The sequence below is a fragment of the Dermochelys coriacea genome, chromosome 2 (genome assembly GCF_009764565.3).
Source record: "Dermochelys coriacea isolate rDerCor1 chromosome 2, rDerCor1.pri.v4, whole genome shotgun sequence".
NCBI lineage: Eukaryota > Metazoa > Chordata > Testudines > Dermochelyidae > Dermochelys > Dermochelys coriacea.
Genome location: NC_050069.1, coordinates 190595885 through 190616374, shown reverse-complemented (window position 1 = coordinate 190616374; position 20490 = coordinate 190595885). Strand labels below are relative to the sequence as shown.

Genomic DNA, 20490 nt, shown 5'->3' with positions numbered 1-20490 from the left:
GCATGGCCCCACAGTATGCCACAGTATGCCAACATTTTTATGGCTGACTTAGAACAACGCTTCCTCAGCTCTCGTCCCCTAATGCCCCTACTCTACTTGCGCTACATTGATGACATCTTCATCATCTGGACCCATGGAAAAGAAGCTCTTGAGGAATTCCACCATGATTTCAACAATTTCCATCCCACCATCAACCTCAGCCTGGACCAGTCCACACAAGAGATCCACTTCCTGGACTAACTTAGGCTTGAATAGAGACTGGGAATGGATGAGTCATTACACAAAGTAAATCTATTTCCCCATGGTATTTCTCCCCCCCACTGTTCCTCTGATATTCTTGTTAATTGCTGGAATTAGCCTACCTTGCTTGTCACCATGAAAGGTTTTCCTCCTTTCCCCCCCCCCCCCCGCTGCTGGTGATGGCTTATCTTAAGTGATCACTCTCCTTACAGTATGTATGATAAACCCATTGTTTCATGTTCTCTGTGTGTGTATATAAATCTCTCCTCTGTTTTTTCCACCAAATGCATCCGATGAAGTGAACTGTAGCTCACGAAAGCTTATGCTCTAATAAATTTGTTAGTCTCTAAGGTGCCACAAGTACTCCTTTTCTTTTTACACAAAAATGAGGAAGTTAAACAGAAATTAAAAGGTACAGTGCCAAAAGTGAAATCCCTGCAAGCTGCATGGAAACTTTTTAAAGACACCATAATAGAGGCCCAACTTAAATGTATACCCCAAATTAAAACACATAGTAAGAGAACCAAAAAGTGCCATCGTGATGAAATAACAAAGTAAAAGAAGCAGTGAGAGGCAAAAAGGCATTCTTTAAAAAGTGGAAGTTAAATCCTACTGACAAAAATAAAGAAGGAGCATAAACTCTGCAGGTGAAGTGTAAAAATATAATTAGGAAGGCCAAAAAAAAACATTTGAAGAACAGCTAGCCAAAGACTTGAAAAATAATAGCAAAAAAAATTGTAAGTACATCAGAAGCAGGAAGCCTTCTAAACAACCAGTTGGGCTACTGGCCTATCAAAATGCTAAAGGAGCACTCAAGGATGATAAGGCCATTGTGGAGACAATAAATAATTTCTTTGCATCAGTCTTCATGGCTGAGGATGTCAGGGAGCTAAGTTCCCGCTAAGCTATGTGGCCATGCAGCAGGGTATCAAGGGCCATGTAGATGGGTGGAGGAACTGCCGTGGCTGGGGATAGGTGCCTCTCCCCCAGTCCTAGTCCTGGAGCTGCCCCAGCAGCTCCTCTACCCACCTACATGGCCCCATGACAGCCGTGGGGCAGCCTGAACCCCAAACCCCTCATCCGTGGCCCCACCCCCAGCCAGAGCCCTCACCCCGCCACACACCCAACTCTCTGCCCCAGCCCTGAGCCCCTTCCCACACTCCGAACCTCTCAGCCCCATACCCGCCTCACATCACCTCCATATTGGTGCACATAACAAAATTCATTCCGCACATGAACGTAAAAAATTAGAGGGAACTTTGTGAGGGAAATTCCCAAACCTAAGCAATTCTTTTTGAGTGACAAATCTCAGGAACTGTCCCAGATCGAGGATTCATTAGAGGAGGTATTGGAACAAATTGATAAATTAAACAGTAGCATTAAACACAGCATAACGGCAATAAGTACCAAATAACCTGTCTCTTTACAAAATGTTATAGGGACCATTATTTTCAGGATTTGACATATTCTTGCAACGAACACTCTGTCCACGACTGCTCGCTCTTTTTTCCCTTCTTTCTCATTCTTCTGCAATGTAAGTCACCAGGACCAGATGGAATTCGCTCAAGAGTTCTGAAGGAACTCAAATGTGAAACTACTAGCTGTTTTGTAACCTATCATTTAAATCAGCTTTTGTATCAAATGACTGGAGGATAGCTAATGTGACGCCAATTTTTAAAAATGGCTCCAGAGGTGATCCTGGCAATTACAGACCAGTAAGCCTGATGTCAGTACCAGGCAAACTGGTTGAACTGGAGGAAAGAACAGAACTGTCAGACACGTAATTTGTTGGGGAAGAGTCAACATGGTTTTTACAAGGGAAATCATGCCTCACCAATGTACTCGAATTCTTTGAGGGGGCCAACAAGCATGTGGACAAGGGGGATCCAGTGGATATAGTGTACTTAGATTTTCAGAAAGCCTTTGACAGGATCCCTCACCAAAGGCTCTTAAGCAAAATAAGCTGTCATGGGATAAGAAGGAAGGTCCTCTCACGGATCAGTAACTGGTTAAAAGAGAGGAAACAAAGGTTAGGAATAAATGGTCAGTTTTAAGAATGGAGAGAGGTAAATAGTGGTGTCCCCCCCCAGGGGTCTGTACTGAGACTAATTCTTTTCAACATATTCATAAATGATCTGAAAAGAGGTAAATTGTGAGGTGGCAACATTTGCAGATGATACAAAACCATTCAAGATAGTTAAGTCCAAAGCAGACTCTGAGATCCCTTCGTACCTCTTCACAAAACTAGGTGATCGGGCAACAAAATGGCAGATGAAATTCAGTGTTGATAAATGCAAAGTAATGCACATTGGAAAACATACTCCCAACTATATATATAAAATGATGGGGTCTAAATTAGCTGTTACCACTTAGGAAAGATCTTGGAGTCATTTGGATAGTTCTCTGAAAACATCCACTCAATGTGCAGTGGCAGTCAAAAAAAAAGTGAACAGAATGTTGGGAATCATTAAGAAAGGGATAGATAATCAGACAGAAAATATCATATTGCCTCTATATAAAACCATGGTACGCCCACAGCTTGAATACTGCACACAGATGTGAACACCCTATCTCATAAAAGATATAATGGCATTGGAAAAGGTTCAGAAAAGGGAGGGATATGATAGAGGTCTATAAAGTCACTGGTGTGAAGAAAGTAAATAAGGAAGTGCTATTTACTCCTTCTCATAACACAAGAACTAGGGGTCACCAAATGAAATTAATAGGCAGCAGGTTTAGAACAAACAAAAGGAAGTATTTCTTCACACAACGCAGAATCAACCTATGGAACTCTTTGCCAGAGGATGTTGTGAAGGCCAAGATTATAAAAGGGTTTAAAAAAGAACTAGGTAAATTCATGAAGGATAGGTCCATCAATGGCTATTAGCCAGGATGGACAGGGATGGTGTCCTTAGCCATTGTTTGCCAGAAGCTGGGAATGGGTGACAGGGGATGGATCATGTGATGATTGCCTGTTCTGTTCATTCCCTTTGGGGCACATGACATTGGCTACTGTTGGAAGACAGGGTACTGGGCTAGATGGACCTTTGATCTGACCCAGTATGGCTGTTCTTATGCCTTTTGTACCCTCTGGGCTAATGAGTTAATTAGCCTTTTAACTTCTCTCCAGCCCATCCCAGTCTATCAACTGGGCACAATTCCCATATTCAGGTGTGCTCCAGGGCAGCTAACTGGAATTGCAGTGGTCAGAGTACTGTGTTGCGCAGCACTGTGTCACAAATGGGTTTGGGTGCCTCTGTTTTGTCATGTCCAAAAGCAAGGGGCTGAATTTTCAGAAAGAGGGTGCACAGCACTGTCTGAATTCATGCCCCTTTACAGATGTCTCAGATTGGCATTTCTCCTCCGCCCCCCCCCCCCCATTAGTCATGTTTGAAAATCTTGGCTTAGAGAAATAGGGCCAGAGCCTCCAGTGACAAATCAGCCTCAGAGCCACAGGATTCCCCCTGCGTAGGGTGACCCTCAAGTGGGGTGGTTGTGAACTGCTGTAGTAACTCCCATGCCAACCCCTTCCCAGCTGCTTGTGCAGGGGATTGCATGCAGAATATAGTTCCACACAGGCCCTGAGACTCTAATTCACTCCAGGAACCAGCCAGGCAGCCCCAGGACTGGGGAGCTGAGGAGGGGTTGAGGCAATCCTTTGCATCCCCCACCTCCTGCTTACCTATACCTTAGTATCTGGCTGGGATCTCCAACGGATTAACACACACACACTTAGTTCTTTGTTCCTTTCATAAGTATGTGTCTGTCCCTTGTCTGGCTGCAAAAAGGGAGAATACAAGCAGTCTTTCCCCCTCACGTGCACTGACCACCAGAATGGACAGGACACGCAATGGAAAATATGCTGCACCCTCCCAGACGTGCACATTCAGCAGAGCTGTCAGCAGCACTGTGCCTCCTCATGAAAGGCACAACTTGAGTCTTCATGTTATAGGCAGGTAGGATTTTTTTTATTGTTTTTTGTTTGTTTGTTTAATGCTATTGCTGATTGTGGCTGACAAATGCAGGAGCTAGGAAGATCCTAACAGAGCTGAAAAGATGTTGCCCCTTTCTGCACTCAGATATCTAGAATTGCCAATAGCCTTCCAGTGTTTTCCACAAGCATAAAATTCACCTGAGAACAAAACAAGAGGTGTCTCAAAGGCCAATTCATGATTTTGTAATGCCCATGACACAAGAAAGCCTGTCAAAGAATTTTGCAATACACCTTATCATTAGATTTGATGTTATTACAGAATTGCTGGTATCAATTCAATTTCACTGGCTGAGATGTTGTCATTTCTCCTAACACATCATTTTCTGCCAGCTCTATTTTGTAGGCAGTTGAGGATGCTGGACTAAAATTAAAGAGAAATGTAGGTTAAAAGAAACCCAACTATATTTCTAAGAGCATGTGACTGATGTGACTGGTGAGAGCAGATCCAGCAATACTCAATCCCTACAGTAGTATCAGAAAATGCAATTCTTCAATATGATGGAGTTTTGGAACAAATTCATACCCAACTTATCCTCATAAAGTCAAACTCTTTATGAACATTTTCAAACTAGTTTGTGGGAGGCTAAGAAACCATAAGATTGTGCTTTTTGAGGATCTAAAGAAGGTATTCATCACATCACCAGTACTGGTGTTTTATGCTTCCAAGTCAAAAGCAGTGCCAACAGCTATGATCACAGTGGGGTGCTACTCATTGTCCCAGACAGCTTTCAGAGATTAAAAGCAAGTATGCCCAAGTAGTTAGAATGTGGAAAATGTATAGATGTACATGAGGCCCACAAGGTCTGAAGAAGGACTCTGTATAAGCTTGAAAGCTCTCTTTCGCCAACTGAAGTTGGTCCAATAAAAGATATGACCTTTTCCATCTTGCTCTCTAATAAGGCCACAAGACATTTGCAGGTTCCTGATGATGTCAAGGACAGACTACAAGTCACTCATACCATTTAGAGAATCAAGATCCCGGTGCCAGAGATTTCTCATGATTGAGACATAAAGCCATTAAAGCATAGCAACAGAAAAATCCTTAGTGGTGGTCTCTGAAGAGTCCCTCAGATTCTCTAGACGCTCAGGATCATACGGAAGCACAGCTAGCTGCCTGACAGGGTATATTGCCTGTCCAGGGCCTGGGCCAACAAGCCTAGGGTTTGGGGCTGGAAGAAAAGGGTTAATGGGCAGGGACCAGAACTAGAGTCCATTAGCCTCCCAGAAAACCAGCCAGGAACATGTGAAATAGGAGGAAGAGGAGATCAGTTGTTGACTCTCCAACCACTTCTAGCAGCCAAAAAGCCACACAGTGGAATCCAGCTGCCTGTAGAGGATCCTCCTGAACCAATGAGACTTTCTGTTTAACTCAAAGGTTTAAAATCCACTTGCCTCATCTCAGTAGGGGGAGAGTTTTGGGACTGAGTCAGGGGAAACTCTGAAGAGGATTTTTTCCTCCCTGATTTGTGAGGGTTTCTCCTGTTTTGAAGGACTGCTTGCCCACAGTACCATTTTGAGAGGTTTGCCAGCCTCATCACAAAAGTGAAAACTGATTAAAATAGCCACTAGTGTGGATCCACAACTGCTAACTGTACCTGAATGTATAAGATAGGATTAGCCCAGTTTTCCTGTAGCTCCACAGCCCTTTACAGTGTGACATAGAGAAAAGGGTGCATGGTGTTGGACAGAGGCCGAGAGTGAGCCTGAATGGCAGTGTGGTGAACCAGCACAGGGCAGAACCTAGAACACAAAGTGGAACCATGAGTCTCTAGATGTGAAGAGAAGGGACGCGTCTCTCTGGTAGTCGCTGACTAGTTTTAAACTTGTAGAAATTTTACTTTTCCCTAAACTCACAAATCAACAAGTTACAGAACAGTTAAATGTGTTCTCTCATATAGGCATTCAGGAGAAATAGTCAACTGGTCACAATTTGTCAGGTCTACATTATAAGCTTTTGAGAATCTGGACGATTTCTGACATATTGTTCCCAGGCCCCACCACCCACAAAGGCATGGTTTGGTGGAGATAACGAATGGTTAACAAAGATCCCAAGATAGCTCTGCTGAACAACAAGGTGCTCCCACACCAGCCATTGGTATAAGTCTATTTGTTTATAGCTGGCTGTTTCTGTCCATCTCTTTTTTCTGTGAAGTTACCACATTTCCCTGTTGCTTACTCACCAGTGTCATTAAGTAATTTGCTCAGAATTGAATCTGGATGTACATTTTAGTGATCTGAGAAATGTTTCTGAAGAAATCCTCCAACCTATTTGTTTTCTTGAAACCATAACAGAAAACACAGTATCAAACCTACAATCACACAGGCCCTGGTCCTCAAAGGGATTAATCCATCTAAGTATCTTTGAGGATCTGGGCCACAGTATTTGGGATCCCTTCCTCCCACAAAGCACAGACTCTAGTGTGAGGACCTCCAACTGCCTGAATTCAGTTGAGTACCAATCTGCTCCAGGGGTTGTCAATGCTGAACTGGCGCAGCAATCTCAAGGTCAGTTTTCCTGCACTTAACTCTCTAAGGCCTCATGGTAGCTCTGGATTTCCTTCCTCCTTAGCAACTGCTGGTCCTCCTTTTCCCCAGTCAGAAGTCAAAGCCCCTACAAGTATTGCAAGCTGGGATCCCACTTTGCATTCTATGCATTGGCCAAGGTCCTCCATTGCTGCCATTATACCCTGTTCTTCAAATTTAAGAATACAGCTATAGGCACTGGTTCCGTGTTCTAGAGCCAGATCCTTGAAGGAATTTAGGCTTTTAACTCCTATTCAAATCAATGGGAGTTTGGCACCTAAGTACCTTTGAGGATCTAAGGGCTAAGATGGGCTAAGATGCCTATGCTACAAATTAAAATGTCCCATAGCACAATACAAGACTGATGATGAATATGACCATCTCAGCCTGTTCTCTCCTCAGTCTGAGAAAAAAAAGGAATTATGACTTAGGCTACGTGTAGACTAGAGGGTATTTCCAGTAAGTCTATGTCAGCATAACCATGCCAGCATAGCTTCCTAGTGTAGACGCAGTGTACACCTACCAAAAGAATTTCTGTTGCTGTCGGAGCACAACCTCGCAGAACCACATAGCTATGTCAACAGAACCATTCTTCCACTGCTGTAGTAAATCCACCTCTCCAATAGGTGGTTGCTAACAAGATGGAAGAATTCTTCTGTCAGCTAGTGGTGTCCACATCGTGCTTAGGTTGACTTAATTACACTTCACAGGGCATAACATTTTTCACAGCCCATAGTGATGTAGTTAAGCCAATATAACTTTATAGTGTAGACCAGTCTTATGCCTACACTGCATTGCAGTGCTGCCTACAGGGATGTGAATTGCAAAGTGTAGCAGCGTGTTACAGTGTAGCTGCCCTCTGTGGATGCTGCTGGCTCAGATGAAAAGACTCGTAGTTCATGTTAACGTAACTCTGAACCTTTTCATTCTTGCCAGCAGCGTCCACATGGGGCAGTTACAGTTCAACACTTTAAGAAACTAGTGAGCTCAAGCTGCTCACAGGTTCTGTCAATTAATCCTTGCCTTCTCCAGACTGGGGCCTCATTGCTTTCTCATTTGGCCAAACGCCTCAGTGTTATGGGCCCCAACAGGTAATACCCATATGTGACATGCCAGGGTCTAGTCCTGTGGTGGGCTCTGTCACTCCTGCCCTGCAGCCTTGGGTGCCTTACAATTCCTTGCCAAAGCAGCTCCCTCCGGGCCACACAGAAATTGTCTTCCAGCATGTAAGCCAACCCTTGAGTGTCTCTGTGTAACTGCAGCCTTCCAGTACACTTGAGTTACACTCTGACTCTTACCAGCCTTAGTTATAGTGCAGGGTGACCGCAACACACCTCCAGTCCCAGATTTCCTCCAGAAATGTATGTTCTTTACTGCCCAGCCCTCTCGTAGGAAGTCCAAATATTTGAAGTCTGTTGTTCCTTTAAGAGAATAATATGCCATCTTATTGTCTCGAATATCTATTCAAACACTTCAATTTAAACACACTGGATAAGATAAAAAGTATAACAAGTTTATTAACTACGAAGAGAGAGATTTTAAGTGAGTACAAGTAATGAGGCATAAGTCAGAAATGGTTAGAAGAAAAGAGAAGATAGAATGCTTACTAATGCCTAACAACAAATTACATCTTCAAGCAAAGTTTCTCACCACATGCTTTCAGCAGTCTTATTGCCCAAACTATGGGACAAGACCAATTCTTCAGAGTACAACGAATGCCTCCTTTTCTCTTCAGGAGCAGTGATTGTGATGGGCAGGGAGAGAGAGACTGGTCCATTGTGGTGTTTGTCCCTCCTTTATAGTTTCAGTCCCCTTCTTAAAAAATATTTCCAGGTGGGCAAAGTCTATATGGAAGAATGTTCCCTGCTATTTTTTTCAGCTGTTTGAACTTCCTTTGTCTTCCCATCCTGCTTGATGACTCTGTTTACCTCTTAAATGCATATTAAGCAGAGCACACATTCTTTTGTTTAGGACAGACTGGTTTGACAACTTGTGTTTGGGAAGGGCTGTGGAATTTGGAACGTGTTAGTATCATACAGAAAAATCTTATAACTTTACATACTATGTTGCTACACATATTTTACCAGGACAATACTGACCAACAAATTATGAGTTTTTAAATGATACCTTACAAGACATGCATTGTATAAAATTACTACAATAGCATGGAGGGTGTGCACATGGGTATATTCTGTCACACCATATCATCATAGAGTTCAACACTTTGTTAATTACCCTCTCTATGTTTTTACATTGATATAAAATATTTCAAAATAAATCACTTTATCAGTTAGCAAGTTTCCTGGTTGACTCTGCATGCTATGCCTGTCCACATCAGAGAGTTGTAGGCCCAGATCCCCAAAGATATTTAGGCACTCAATGAGAGAGTTAGGAGCTTAAGTAACTTTAAGGCCTGGGGGTATGTCTACACTGCAATAAAAGACCTGTGGCATGGCCAGTGCTGGCCCGGCCCAGCTGACTCAGGCTCATGGGGATCAGGCTGCGGTTCTATAAAATTGCAATGTAGATGCTCAGGCTAGAGCCTGGGCTCTGAGACCCTTCCCTCTCATCCAGGCTCCAGTCTGAGCCTGAATGTCTACACTGCAATTTTTAGCCCTGGAGCCCGAGTTAGCTGACCTGGGTTCTGAGATTCAGTGCTACAGGGTTTTTTTAATCGCAATGCAGTCATACCCTTAGTGTCTAACAACACTTTATAATAATAAAGTAACTCTAGCCTCAATCCCTAGTTGTACCCAGTTTCATGAGGCACATTTGGAGACCAGAAACTGTCTGTAACTCTTCAGTCCTAGGGCTGAATGGATCCAGCAGTCTCAGGGCTGTTCAGAACTCTGACTGCTGGCCCTGGTCCTTAACAAAATGTCTACATTGCAGCTGGGAACAAGCTTCCCAGCCCAGGTAGATGGACTCATGCTAGTGGGGCTGGAGTTACTGTACTAAAAACAGCAATGTGGACATGGCAGCTCAGGCTTTGAAGTCTAGAGAGCTGGGCAGGCTTGAGTACCAGAGCTTCCGCCCAAGGCAGAGTGCTCATAGTGTTATTTTTAGCCCACTAGTTTCAGGCCTATTAGTGCAAGTTTGTCTACCCACCCTGAGAGACTCACTCCCAGCTGCAACGTAGACATACCCTGAGGGACTTCAAGTATACTTTAAGGATAAACTTGTTACACTAGAAAACTTTAAAACTTTGTTTACAATAAACCTCTTTAAAACAAAGCATTTTCACCTCAGAAATACTGTTTAACCTTAAAATGGTGCAGTTCTCTAAAGCAGACCATTGTTTCTTCATCCAAATGTCTCTCATTTTCTCTCTCTTTCCTGCACATAAGCCATAAGGGCCTGCTGGGCTTCTACACAAGGCTAAATTTCACCAAAGAACACAGAAGCTGACAGAAGAGGAGCCAGCATCCATGAGGAGAGGTTAAGCCTGCTCACTAAGCAGTTTCAAAAGGGATCCCAACCAGCATGGTAGTCATTTACACCTGATTCTGCCACACTGAAGTCAATGGGATTTCTACCAGTGATTTCAAAAGGAGCAGAACAGTGTACTCAATAATCAGGCCTCATATCATCATCATCATGTTCCTATTATGCCTCTGGCATTTAGGGCAATGACTAAGCTCCTCCACTCCTGTCTGTTTCTGGCAAGTCTTTCAGCAGTTCCCCAACTGTGCTCCCGGTTTTTCAGATCGGCTTCCACAGCTCTTCGCCCTGTTGTTTTCAGGGAGCCTCATTTTCACTTGCCTTCAGGTGTCCATCTTATTGCTACTCTGGTGATGGACCAGCCTATGGTGCATTCTGTGGACATATGGAATTCCTTTCCGTATAATCAAAGTTATCAAAAGCTTCTATTTCAACTTTACATGTAGTGTTGATCACAGTGAGCTCAGTTCTGAAGTCAAAACAGGAGTACGTCAGGAGTGTGTCATGTCTGCAATCCTCTTCAACATTGCCATCAACTGGGTAATGCGGCGTACAAGAGAAGACATGTAAAGAGGCATTAAATGGACAATCTTCTCATCCCTTGAAGACCTGGACTTCGCAGATGATGTCACTCTCCTATCACATACCCAACACCATATACAAGAAAAAACAACTCAACTCAAAGCACTCAGACAGGCCTCATATACTTATTGATTATTTTGGCTCTATTCTCACACAGAGTAAAAAGGATCAAAATTGGATCCATGTATGTTCCTCAATTCTTGTTTAAAAGAAAGATATATTCAGTGAGTTTGGCCAGCCAGCCTATGGAACCAGCATATCAATTGTGGCTGTAGACTGGAATTGCCTTTGGCTACAATAATATTTCACCTTACAAGTTCTTCTTTCTGATGCCCTGTATGGGCAGTGATCTCAGAACCAGAAACAAGCTATCATAGGGAGTAAAACTAATTAATATGAAGCTGTCACCACATTGAACAATTGGAATAAAATGGCCTCTCTGCTCTGGACCTAATTAGCTCTACTGCTTGCAGACCTGAGATACAAAACTTTGTGGCTTTCATATTCCTGTTGAAGTGAGCCCATAATTACCACTCAATTCTTAAATTTGCCTGGTTATAGCTTTCATTAGGAACCTGAAAATCACTGAGGTTTGCTGAACCCCTGGTGAATCTTAGATGACTTTCAGGTCTGGAATCCCTTCCATAAGCAGGTCATAGTTTCACCTTCCTTCTTTCCAGTTCTCTTCAGGGGTAATGGCTTAGTGGCTCTATCCCCCACTCCAATGTCTTTAACAAGCAACTGGTTGGCCCACTCCCCCTACTAGATTCTCAGTGGTGGTCAGCAGATATTCTCCTGAACCTTAGAATAGGTAGTAATCATTTTTCCCACCACCACATCCATCTGCTGCTGCCTTGCCAGGACATGGTTGACCTCCACTTGACTAGCCCTTTACATACATCTAAGAAATGCAAGACTGTACTTAAGTGTTAGAGACTTCCTCATCTCACAGTGAGAAAGTGCTAGAGAATGGATTTGTAGGGAGCAGACTTACATGGCAGCTCCCTCAATGAATTGGGTTGAGGGAGCAGCCAGCTGGCTCTCAGATACCACCTTGATGAGCGCTGTGTAGGTACTTAATCGCACACCTGAAAAGCTAGGAAAATGGGCCCCCTAAAAACAGTTGAACGAAGAGGAGTTTATTTAAGCACCTGACAAACCATGCCAATATTTGCTTTGCTTTTCAGATTTCGTGTGAACCCAAGTGTATCTCAAGGGATGCAAACTAAACTTGTTGGTAAGCTTTTCCATAAGGTCTGGGGTCGAGTTAAAGATAGAGCTGCTGTGTTTCCTTTGCATTCTTTGGCATGGGTGGCTTTTAAATACTCTTTTGGGTCTTGATTTCTTTGTAGACCTCTACATGGTCATTGCAAAGAAAAATTGGGAGCACACTGGGTTTGCCTGCTATACTTTACATGATTTCCCTGCTAAATTAGACTGTCTAATCCAGGAGTAAAAATACTGGACATATTTGAACAAAACAGTTGTAACAGAAACAACTTGTCCACATCTGATTAGCTACAACATAGTTGTAGGACTGCAACTCTTGTGGGTCCTGTGGTAACACAGATGCATTCCCTTACATACATGATCACTTCCCAGGAGTCATGCAGTTCCTTGTTGATAATAACTTGTTTGTCAGGCAGATTTCCTGAAGCAGAGGCAATGGGTATTAAACTTAGTATACCCTGGTGACAAGCTGCACTGAGAAAGTTATGGGATTTGAGAATGGGAGGTGGGTCCTGGTGGGTTAGTACCATAGAACAGGGCATCTCACTTGCCATTTTGGGATTCAGGGAGGTATGTGATAATGAAATCCAATTGTGTAGGTCCCACCAAAGCTGCTGTTGGATTAAGTTCTTTGCTCTATGTAGATATTCCAGATTTTTATGGTCAGTGACTACCTGGACCAGGTGATGAATTCCTTCCAGGTAGTGACATCATTCTGCAAAGGCAGTTTTTATTGCCAGGAGTTCCTTGTCAAGTATTTCGCATTTTAACTCTGTGGGGGTGAACTTCCTTGAGTAATGAGTTTTAGCCCATGGAATTACTTGGGACCAAGTCACTGGGAGACAACAGCCCCGATCACTGCACTGGAAAATCAGCTTCTACAGTAAAGGCTGGTATGACATTGGACTGAGCCAATATTGTGCTGTAGTAAAGGCAAGGTTTAGCTGTTTGAATGCATGCTGGGCCTTGAGAGACCAATGGAATTGGGCATTTTTCTGGAGGAGAGCTGTGAGGAGTTCGATCTGTTTTGAAAAAAATCAGGATAAACCATCAATAGACATTGGCAAACCCCAGTAAGTGTTGCAGGTTACATACCATATAGGGAATCAGCCAGTCTTGGACAGCTTGAACCTTGCATGGGTCCATCTGGATCCCTTCTGGAGATAAGATGAAGGCCCAGAACTCCATGGAGGCCTGATCAAAGGCACATTTCTCAAGCTTGGCATAAAGGTCATGATGCTATAGGCATTCCAGCTATAGGAATGGAGGCAAGGAGGGCCAGTAGGATGGGAATTTGCTGGGGTGTGTCAGGTATGTGCAATTGGATTGGCAGCTGCAACTGGGGAGCCCTCTGGCAGGGCTCCGGGCATGTTCCAGTCAAGACCAAAGTACGGAGGAGGCTCTTACAACAATGTTTCTTGCTCCTGCAATAGCTGGTTTTCCAAGGTCAGATGAATGACGTGGGCCTACAGGGCTTGGTTATCTGCCTGAAGGTGAGCAGTCCCCTCAAATATGTCTGGTGCTCCCCCAGAAAGAAAGTTAATACTGGAGGAACTGCACAGAACTCACCCTGTTAACTCTCTAGATTCTTTGCTAGTGTCATCTGCAGTATTTTTCACATCTTGATATCAGCAGTTGTTCTACTGTTTACAGCAAAACGTATTCTAAGCTGAAACTCAACATACACAGTACATTTTAATGTCTTTCACAACCATATGATTTCACAGAATAGTGTGTATGTCCTGTACTTCACACTGATAACATACAGTATCCTGTAAAGAACCATCCATTTCTTCATCCTCAGGCGAGTGAAAGATCAACAGTTTTTCAGTGAAGAAGAGATGGAGATACTGACAACAACACAGAACTACAGTCATAATCATGCAACACCATGTACAAATGCTGCCAAACAGTTTGCATCCCTGTTTCTGCCACCTATTTACTCCTTGTTGCTGATATTTGGCCTGGTGGGCAATGTGCTAGTTGTGCTGATCCTGATAAAACACAAGAGGCTGAGAAGCATGACTGACATCTATCTGCTGAATCTGGCAAATTCCAGTTTACTCTTTATTCTTTCCGTGCCATTTTGAGCTTACTATGCAGCACATGAGTGGGATCTTGGAAATTCTTTCAGGGGTCTATTATGCTGGCTTCTGCAGTGGAAACTTTTCCATAATACTTTTGACAATAGACAGATATCTGGCAATTGTCCATGCAGCGTTTACTATAAAAGCTAGGACAGTTACCTATGGCATCCTCACAAGTGTTGTCATTTGGGGTGTTGCAATATTAGCCTCTCTTCCAGGTTTAATATTTCACACTGTTCAAAAGGAAAGTGTTTATTGGACCTACAGCTCTCATAATCCATCAGGCCATGAAACAAAATGGAGGCAATTCCTGATTTTAAAGATGAACCTCCTGGGACTTTTCATTCCACGGGTCATTATGATCATCTGCTATGTACAGATTATAAAGACATTACTGAGATGCAGTAAGGAGAAAAAATATAAGTCAGTCAGGCTTATTTTTATCATAATGAAGTGTTATAGTGAAACGTCTATTTCAGTTAAACTGAGTTCTCCATTTCCATTTTTATTGTGCTGTGAATTCTTCTACTATGGTTATTCTGCTTCTTTATCTTTACCTGTTCCTAAAAGTTGTTTATAAAATCATTGTTTGAAAAGCTACATATATTGTATATTTCTTATTGTCTTTGAGGAAAAGGGGCTTCAGCTCTGATCTCTGGGAAAGGGCAGGGATTGCTTCTTACACGGACACCAAGGGAATGCACAAAGCCACAAAGGGAGTGGAGAGGAAGTGGAGTCATGGACCAGAATCCTCCCCCACACCAGCCCACAGAGAAATGAAACCTACTGGGTGTGGAACTGCTGGGCTATGCTAAAAGACATTGCAGCTGGTGCAGACCCTGTGCACCAAGAAGCTTGAGGAGGGATTTGGCACTTTTGACCTTTGAAAACACTTTTTTTCATATTTTGAGAAGCAAATATCAGTTTGGGTGGTTTTTAAAAATCAGGTGGGGTGCAAGTTAGTGTGGAAATATTGTCTAGCACTGGGGAACAGGCTGGATTCTCCCACAAGCCAGCTTTGGCCACCGTACGATCTCTTGGTGCTGCTTAGGAGGTATAAAGTGACTTTAGCCAACCAGAGAATCTGGCCCTTAAAGTTTTATATCTAGAAAGTACTAAGCATTTACAATTTAACATGGAGACGTGTCTGTTGTCCTACATCCCTCTCCATGCTCCACTCCTTGCCTCCACCATTGCCCTGTCTGCCCTCGATGCCTCCTTAGGCCTTGTCTGCAGGACACAATTTTGTCAGCAAAAGCTAACAAAACAGTGGAAGTGCACACACTACAAAGCTATTTTTGGCCGCTTTGCCGACAAAATAAAACCACCTTGATGAGAGGCAAAGAGCTTTTTGCCAAAAAGTTAAAGTGACAAAGCGCCAGTGTAGATGCTGCCGTTCATTATGTCGACATAACTGGCCTCCCCCAGTAACCTACAATGCCTGCTGTGACCACTCTGCTCACTGTTTTGAACTCGACTGCCCTGCACCTAGCTGCAGACATGTGCCCTTCCTCTTTCAAAGCTCCAGGAAGTTCTGACAGCTGAGCCTGCTCCTCAGCTTCAGCAGCAAAGAGCAAATCATTAGGGTGCAAACCTTCTCTTCTCCCCTGCACTAGGAACACAGCCGCAGGCAGACTGCTGCTGCGAGGAGCGGAGGGGGGACTGCTGTGCTCTGCCCTGGGGACTGCTGTCCTGCTTTTGCTTTGACATTCCTCAGCAGGGAGAGCTCACAGAGCTGTTGAGGTTACATATCATATAGGGAATCAGCCAGTCCTGGACAGCTTGGACCTTGCATGGGTCCATCTGGATCCCTTCTGGAGATAAGATGAAGGCCCAGAACTCCATGGAGGCCTGATCAAAAGCACATTTCTCGAGCTTGGCATAAAGGTCATGATGCTATAGGCATTCCAGCTATAGGAATGGAGGCAAGGAGGGCCGGTAGGATGGGAATTTGCTGGGGTGTGCCAGGTATGTGCAATTGGATTGGCAGCTGCAACTGGGGAGCCCTCTGGCAGGGCTCCAGGCATGTTCCAGTCAAGACCAAAGTACGGGGGAGGCTCTTACAACAATGTTTCTTGCTCCTGCAATAGCTGGTTTTCCAAGGTCAGATGAATGACGTGGGCCTACAGGGCTTGGTTATCTGCCTGAAGGTGAGCAGTCCCCTCAAATATGTCTGGTGCTCCCCCGGCAAGAAAGTTAATACTGGAGGAACTGCACAGAACTCACCCTGTTAACTCTCTAGATTCTTTGCTAGTGTCATCTGCGGTATTTTTCACATCTTGATATCAGCAGTTGTTCTACTGTTTACAGCAAAACGTATTCTAAGCTGAAACTCAACATACACAGTACATTTTAATGTCTTTCACAACCATATGATTTCACAGAATAGTGTGTATATCCTGTACTTCACACTGATAACATACAGTATCCTGTAAAGAACCATCCATTTCTTCATCCTCAGGCGAGTGAAAGATCAACAGTTTTTCAGTAAAGAAGAGATGGAGATACTGACAACAACACAGAACTACAGTCATAATCATGCAACACCATGTACAAATGCTGCCAAACAGTTTGCATCCCTGTTTCTGCCACCTATTTACTCCTTGTTGCTGATATTTGGCCTGGTGGGCAATGTGCTAGTTGTGCTGATCCTGATAAAACACAAGAGGCTGAGAAGCATGACTGTCATCTATCTGCTGAATCTGGCAAATTCCAGTTTACTCTTTATTCTTTCCGTGCCATTTTGAGCTTACTATGCAGCACATGAGTGGGATCTTGGAAATTCTTTCAGGGGTCTATTATGCTGGCTTCTGCAGTGGAAACTTTTCCATAATACTTTTGACAATAGACAGATATCTGGCAATTGTCCATGCAGCGTTTACTATAAAAGCTAGGACAGTTACCTATGGCATCCTCACAAGTGTTGTCATTTGGGGTGTTGCAATATTAGCCTCTCTTCCAGGTTTAATATTTCACACTGTTCAAAAGGAAAGTGTTTATTGGACCTACAGCTCTCATAATCCATCAGGCCATGAAACAAAATGGAGGCAATTCCTGATTTTAAAGATGAACCTCCTGGGACTTTTCATTCCACGGGTCATTATGATCATCTGCTATGTACAGATTATAAAGATATTACTGAGATGCAGTAAGGAGAAAAAATATAAGTCAGTCAGGCTTATTTTTATCATAATGAAGTGTTATAGTGAAATGTCTATTTCAGTTAAACTGAGTTCTCCATTTTCATTTTTATTGTGCTGTGAATTCTTCTACTATGGTTATTCTGCTTCTTTATCTTTACCTGTTCCTAAAAGTTGTTTATAAAATCATTGTTTGAAAAGCTACATATATTGTATATTTCTTATTGTCTTTGAGGAAAAGGGGCTTCAGCTCTGATCTCTGGGAAAGGGCAGGGATTGCTTCTTACACGGACGCCAAGGGAATGCACAAAGCCACAAAGGGAGTGGAGAGGAAGTGGAGTCATGGACCAGAATCCTCCCCCACACCAGCCCACAGAGAAATGAAACCTACTGGGTGTGGAGCTGCTGGGCTATGCTAAAAGACATTGCAGCTGGTGCAAACCCTGTGCACCAAGAAGCTTGAGGAGGGATTTGGCACTTTTGACCTTTGAAAACACTTTTTTTTCATATTTTGAGAAGCAAATATCAGTTTGGGTGGTTTTTAAAAATCAGGTGGGGTGCAAGTTAGTGTGGAAATATTGTCTAACACTGGGGAACAGGCTGGATTCTCCCACAAGCCAGCTTTGGCCACCGTACGATCTCTTGGTGCTGCTTAGGAGGTATAAAGTGACTTTAGCCAACCAGAGAATCTGGCCCTTAAAGTTTTATATCTAGAAAGTACTAAGCATTTACAATTTAACATGGAGACGTGTCTATTGTCCTACATCCCTCTCCATGCTCCACTCCTTGCCTCCACCATTGCCCTGTCTGCCCTCGATGCCTCCTTAGGCCTTGTCTGCAGGACACAATTTTGTCAGCAAAAGCTGACAAAACAGTGGAGGTGCACACACTACAAAGCTATTTTTGGCCGCTTTGCTGACAAAATAAAACCACCTTGATGAGAGGCAAAGAGCTTTTTGCCAAAAAGTTAAAGTGACAAAGCGCCAGTGTAGATGCTGCCGTTCATTATGTCGACATAACTGGCCTCCCCCAGTAACCTACAATGCCTGCTGTGACCACTCTGCTCACTGTTTTGAACTCGACTGCCCTGCACCTAGCTGCAGACATGTGCCCTTCCTCTTTCAAAGCTCCAGGAAGTTCTGACAGCTGAGCCTGCTCCTCAGCTTCAGCAGCAAAGAGCAAATCATTAGGGTGCAAACCTTCTCTTCTCCCCTACACTAGGAACACAGCCGCAAGCAGACTGCTGCTGCGAGGAGCGGAGGGGGGACTGCTGTGCTCTGCCCTGGGGACTGCTGTCCTGCTTTTGCTTTGACATTCCTCAGCAGGGAGAGCTCACAGAGCTGTTGAGGATGCCGCTCCCGACAGACAGCCGTGGTGGCTGTGGGAGAACTCTGAGGGAATCACAGAACCATGTCCTATTGGGTTCCAGGGAGGTGGGCAGGTGCAAGCCCACCCACAGCTAAAGGACCCTCCCCCAGTCTATGGGGAGGATCCACAGAGCACGGAAACTCAAGTAATTATGGGGAACAATGGAAAAAATAGCAGAGGTTATTAAATAAAGGGTCAAAAATAGGGAACGTGAAGGGGACACCAAGCAGAGAACCCCAGACATCGTCCACTGCTCCTCAAAGGTATCTAGGGAGCCAGCGGATGCTGCCCAGAGGAACTCTGCTTGGATACGTGAACAGAGGGAGGATCGGAAATAGGCCCCACAGTCTCACAGAAACCCCCTCAGCCAACATCCTCTCCCTGATGTTATAGACGGCCATCTTGGCCATGGCTAGGAGGAAGCTGACGAGGAGGTCCCGATCACAGAACCATAGGCAGGCAAGCAGAGGGGACTGCTGCTGTGTGTGGGGTGGGTGGGGAGTGGACTGCTGTGTCGAGCAGAGCCAGGGTTGATGTGTGGGGTTGTGTCCCTCTCCCCCTGCTTCAGGATAGGTTGGTCAGGCTGCTGTCTGAACTTAAAGAGACAGCATGCTAACACACTCACACTATCCCAACCCACACACTCTGTTCCTGTCTCTCCCCTCCCCACACACACTTCAGTTGAAAAGTGGCTGACATGCTATTAGGATGCCCATGAAACCATGGGATTGGGAAGCCTGCTTATGTGATGCTGTACCTGCCCCAGGAGGTATTGAAACCCCTTCCCAAAGCAACCTGTGGCCAGTTGCGCAGTGGGATAGCCATACACACTGCTCTCTGTGTCAATGCAAGAGCTGCTAATGTGGATGCACTCCACTTACACAATGAGCATAATGTGTACATGCAACAACGGTTTTAATTAAAATGGTTTAATTAAAGCGGCATAACTTTTGTCGACAAAACTCTGCAATGTAGACAAGACCTTAGTCTACTGCAACCTGCTTCCACGCATCCCAGTCCTCTGTACACTCCCCCCACTTTGATTCAATGACTCTCAGCACCCCCACTATAAAAATTGTTCCAGCACCCCTGTATATCTGTCCTCCCTGACAGCCTCCAAGACCAGATAACATGGCTCTCTGACATCCACTCCCTGCCCCAGTCTCAAACTTTCTGTTATCATGCCTCACTTTTATTGAAGCAAATGAGCTTAGTCCCCACCTTCATGTGAGTTAGAGAGAACGTTCACATATAGCAATAATTAACGCAATGCTAGAAGGGCAAAGGATAGAAACTCACACTAGCATTTACTTTGCAACATTTCAGAGAGATGAATGAGCCTGAAGAGAAACTGGGGACTTGGGGGAGGGGTGAGAAATGGACCTAAAAGAAGTACAAGCTGGGGATAAAGGGACTCAAAGGGAACAGGTTCGGGGTGCAGACTGTGTTGGGGGAAAGAGACTCCCTCTCCTCTTTACCAGCTAAACCCTGCGATAGCTGCTGGCAACTGCACTACAGTACTTACTTCTTCCCCTCCCTGTTCTCTCTCCACAAGCAACTCCATGTTGGCTGAGCAAGAGCAGGGAGGACTGACAGGAGGGAGAACTGTGCTCAGTCCCTACTGTCCTCCAGGATGCAGGAGAGAGAAACTGTGGTTGGAAATGGAACAAGCACACAGGAAATCTAACAGAAAATCCCATGTGGCAATTTGCATTTTTTTGTTTTCAAGATAGCCAAAAAGACAGACAAGAGTTTCAGGCCCCTCCCAGAACCCTAGTTTCTAGTGCACAGCCCTCCTCACTAGGCCCCTTCCTGGACTCCTGTCATTTGACATTCACTGTCTCAAATGATAAACTGCATTAGTGATAATTAGAGAGATCTATAC

At 44.2% G+C, this 20490-nt stretch overlaps 2 pseudogenes; both read left to right on the top strand.

The window, feature by feature from the left end:
• Window positions 1-13851: 13851 nt before the first annotated feature.
• On the top strand, window positions 13852-14677 carry LOC119850671 (annotated as a pseudogene).
• Window positions 14678-16595: 1918 nt separating this feature from the next.
• Window positions 16596-17421, top strand: LOC119850670 (annotated as a pseudogene).
• Window positions 17422-20490: the final 3069 nt, after the last annotated feature.